Source organism: Brassica napus, unplaced genomic scaffold, assembly GCF_020379485.1.
Source record: "Brassica napus cultivar Da-Ae unplaced genomic scaffold, Da-Ae ScsIHWf_1142;HRSCAF=1622, whole genome shotgun sequence".
NCBI classification, from domain to species: Eukaryota; Viridiplantae; Streptophyta; class Magnoliopsida; order Brassicales; family Brassicaceae; genus Brassica; species Brassica napus.
In genome coordinates, this window is record NW_026014567.1 from 172501 (window position 1) to 177500 (window position 5000).

A 5000-nucleotide genomic window follows, 5' to 3' on the forward strand; every position below is an offset into this window, starting at 1 on the left:
GATGGAGGTTTCCCAGCCCGTTCAGTTGCGAGTATCAGCCTTTAGAAGAGGATTTCAACCCAACCATGAAGCGGCCTTCTCCAGATTCAAGCATGGGCTTCAAGAGTAGTGTCTTAGCTTTCCAGGAAGCCCGAAATCAGAAGAATTGGTCAAGGGAAAACCAAGATGCAATCAATTTCCTAAAACCGGCCAACCCGACATCAATTTGGGAAAGTTTCCAACCAACTCGATTTGGTCTGACCCAAGCCTATCCATGGAAACCAGGAGATACTCTAGACCATTCAGAAGACACCCAAGACGTCCATAGATGCACCAGCACCCAGAGGATCAGGCGGATTCTCCTTACCATCTACTTTCCATATCCGGCCACACCATATGCATTCAAGGAAAGTTGTCTCCACTTAATGAGCAAGGACCAACGGCTCTATTCCTTTGAACCAGAAGAAACCAAGATCCTTAAGAGTTTAATCAGCAGCCAGAGACTCCTATTTCGTGGATACTTCTCCAAGATATCAAGATACAAGATCAGTCTACTCCAAAGGCAACAAATCAGCCTAACGGCTAGTTCTCATGGAGCCATCAAAGCCATTGACTCCAAGCATTTTATTTCGATTTATTTTCTTTCCTTAGTTCATTTTCAGACTGTTAGAGAGTCCTTGGTCGAGCCTATAAAGCTCTAGTCTTTGTTTCATTGTAAAGCACCCTTGATCATTTTTAAAGTAATAAGAAATCGTTTTCTTTTAAACAAAGTTGTGTATTCTTTGTTGTTATTTCTCTAGTTCTTTGTGTGTGATTCACTAAGTCCTAAAGAAGCCACGTCCAGGGAGCCTTGTGTGATTCAAGACCATCTGTTCGTCCATTGATTGAGAGAGTCAATCTATATCCATCTATCCATTCCATCCATCGATCCAGCTTGGAAGAGATTCATATCAAGCAAGCCGGATTCCATCCTCAGTCCTTTCTCCATCCACTGATCCTTGTTGAGAGAGACACACGTCCAGCAACAAAGATCCCATCATCCATCTTTCTATCCTTCTTATTTGAATTGTTTTCATTTTTGCATATCATTTAGTTTTGAATCTTAAAAGAAAATCCATAAGAATCATATTTGCTTCAGTTTATCATTTCTTATATAGTTTATTTTCTGTTCTTCATATAGAAATCATAAACCTCATAAAAAGGTTCATCCTTGTTTCAGGTATAAACTGGCCGTCCCATCCCTCCATCGCAGCCGTCTAGCCGATCTTCCGTCTGTCCGTCCGTCCGATCTGTCCAAGCCGAACCAAAACCAAACCTCAGTCAAGCCATCCGTGTAGTCTGAATCCCAGCCTGCAACATTTGGTATCAGAGCTCAAGCTCCTGAATCTGGTGATATCTTATCCTTGCATCATATCTTATTGCATTTGTTCACCAATTAAAATCAATTAAAAAAAAAAACATTCATAGTGTTGCATTTTCTGTCCGATTTTGAATTGCTTGTTCTTGGTTTTAAAACCAGAGATAGGCACGAAAAGGATACCTCATTATCTTGTTTTATTCATTTAGAAAACTCAAAAAAAAAATTTCCCTTGTTTGCATTAAGTTGTCTAGCTCCAGTTTCCTTTTTCGGTTTATTTGCATCAAGCATAAAATCTTTTTTTTTTCTTGTTTTGTTTCTTTTAAATTGAAAACCAAAATAAATATTTATTTCCATTGTTTTATTTTATAGATTTCGAGATTTGCTTGATAAAGTTAAAAAAAAAAATAGGAGTTAATTTTCCATTTGTTTCAAAACTTTCAAAAAAAAAATTACTAGGTTTCCATCTTTTTTTGTTTCTTATTCTTCTTCTTTCTTTTGTTAAGCCACGACTTGATACTCTTATTCTCTGTTTTTGAAAGGTACCAATAAGGGGAGACGCCATGGCAGATTACTTTGAGGAAGAGAGTTCTTATGAATCAAGCCAAGGCTCCGATCTTGATGAAGCCGACCAAGCTTGGTCCGATGAAGAGGATGGCTGTGATGGGTCATGTTCTGATGATAACTACTCTATGTCAGAGTATGGAGACGATCCTGCTGAAGCATATCCTGAACCAGAGCCACCTGATTACTCACATGGAGATACCAGCTACCAAGGAGAGTATGAGGGAGAAACTGAATCAAATATCAGTTTCAATAAAGGAGATGAATGCCATGGAGAAGAGACAGAAGGTGATGATCCTGAAGCTGACCAGGAAGGCTCATGGCAAGAGGAAGCTGATTCTGAAATCAGTTTAGAAGAGGCAAATGAGCATGAGGAAAATTTCTTTAAAACGGAAGAAGTCTATGAAGATGTTGATGGAGGAGAAGCAAGTTTCCAATCTGTTAAAGAAGAAGTTGGAGACGAGTCTCATGCTGAAGGCATACCCTGGTGTGAAGTACCTTACTCTGACCAGGAGGATGAGTACCAAGACGAAACTGGCTCACAAACCAGTGTAGGAAACTCTGAGGGAAACTATGGAGGAAAGCCAGACTTTCAACAAGACATTGCTGAAGAAGAAGAGGCCTTAAGTGAGGCTGGAAGAAATGATGATCAACCTGGTTACGTCATCTTTGCAGGCCATCATCAAGGACCAGAAGCATACTTGTGCTGGGAGAAAGATATGGAACATTGGTTTGATTCTAACCAAGTCCATGAAGAGGATAAGACAGCCATTGCCGAAGACACTCTCACTGAAGATGCCTTTAGAAAGTGGGAACAAGATGCTTACTGGCGACTTGCCTATGATGAACCAGAAGCTACTTGGCAAGAAATGAAAGAACTCTTGTATGAAGAATATGTGAAAGGAGCTGGAGATGAGCTGTTGAATCAGATACGGGTCTATACTAATCTTGAACCAAGGCGGCTGATATTGGCAAAAAGGCCAAATCGAAAGGCTAAGCTCAAAAATGCTCACGACCTAAAGCTACACCAGGAGTCTACACTCATCATCAAGGGAGCAACCGAGCATACAACAGCAGCAAGGGCCAGTGGCGTGCAAGGAGTTCCAACTCCACAAGCCAAAACTCGAGAGCTAAGTACAAAGCCATTGCCTAAGTTCCATGAGAAGAAGAAACCAAGTAAGTCTTCTAAATCTTCAAAACCAGTAGAATTCATTTGCTATAGGTGTCATGAGAAAGGCCACTTTGCTGTAACCTGTCCAACTAGGCTAGTAGTGACTTCTAATTCACTAGAAGTTAACTTGGATTCAACTAGTGAAGTTATATCTCACTTAGCATGTAAATTTCCTACTTCTGGTATAATGCACTTGTCTTGCCCAAAGGCTGATTATGCAGGTGTAAATATGGACCAGGAGGACGTGGTTTCAAGGTTAAAGCAAGAAGAAATCATCCCTGAACCAGACCCACAAGAAGGACTTAAACCAGCCACTAGAAATCCATTGAAACTAGTAGATGTTTCGGTCCAAGCACATGAGGAGGTACAAAATAATTTAAATAAATTAGTGTGCTCTGTTTATGATTCTTCCAAGGCTACCATGATATGCTTGTCTAGTCCCAAAAGGTGTGACACAGGTACATCATTTAGCAAAGGACCTATGAAGCAAAAGAAGGTGATTTTAAAGAGAGATGACAAGGCACCACCAAAGGAGCCATCTTTGCTTAAACACCTCTCTGGAAAAGATGGCACTACGACCAGTAGCATCTTACTTCAGGAAGAACCCCCAGACCAGTCACCAAACAGACAGGCCGTGCCATTGGATGCACCAATCAAGCTTCTAAATCAGGTAAGTGCAACTATCCTTTGTTTGATAATCAATTATTTGGATATTATGCATACTGATTTATTATGCCCTGATAAGTTTGAAGAAAGACTAGGATGCTTAGAAAATTATGTAGAACATAATCCTTGTCTTAGATCCCACTTAGACAAGAAGCAAGAAAATTTTTCATCTACTGAAATTGGAACTCATCAAACCGATTTATATGTTGAATATCCCATGACTACCATAACACACTTGTCTTTTGCCAAAGAAGTTGAGTTTATGACAGGAACAAACGCTGAAAATTCTGGAGATATTTCCAAGGCTAAGTTCACACCAGGCCGGACCAGAGGGATTATCATATCCTATCTGTTCAAAGAAGAACCACCAGATGCACCATGCATAACTAAATCAAAATCCAACCAAGGTAAGACCTTAGACTCCCAAAAGAGGATGAAAGCTGACTTGCTCTATCTTGGTGCAGGTTATACAGTTTCGAGGTCGAAACCTTTTCAAGGGGGAGGGAATGTTACAGGCACAGAAACCGTACCTGAACCGAAGCTCAGCCAGATAAGAAACAACTGCCACAACTGCCTCAATAGAGCTACCCGCGACCAAGGGTCATTCAAAGAAGTGCATCTTAACAACCATAAGGAATTTTGGCATGAAACAAATTTTCACAGAAGGCCAGCTCAACCATTCATCACTGGAGCTTGTAATTACAAGAAAATATTCACGGAGGAAGAAGTTATGAATTTTATAAGATGGAGGTTTCCCAGCCCGTTCAGTTGCGAGTATCAGCCTTTAGAAGAGGATTTCAACCCAACCATGAAGCGGCCTTCTCCAGATTCAAGCATGGGCTTCAAGAGTAGTGTCTTAGCTTTCCAGGAAGCCCGAAATCAGAAGAATTGGTCAAGGGAAAACCAAGATGCAATCAATTTCCTAAAACCGGCCAACCCGACATCAATTTGGGAAAGTTTCCAACCAACTCGATTTGGTCCGACCCAAGCCTATCCATGGAAACCAGGAGATACTCTAGACCATTCAGAAGACACCCAAGACGTCCATAGATGCACCAGCACCCAGAGGATCAGGCGGATTCTCCTTACCATCTACTTTCCATATCCGGCCACACCATATGCATTCAAGGAAAGTTGTCTCCACTTAATGAGCAAGGACCAACGGCTCTATTCCTTTGAACCAGAAGAAACCAAGATCCTTAAGAGTTTAATCAGCAGCCAGAGACTCCTATTTCGTGGATACTTCTCCAAGATATCAAGATA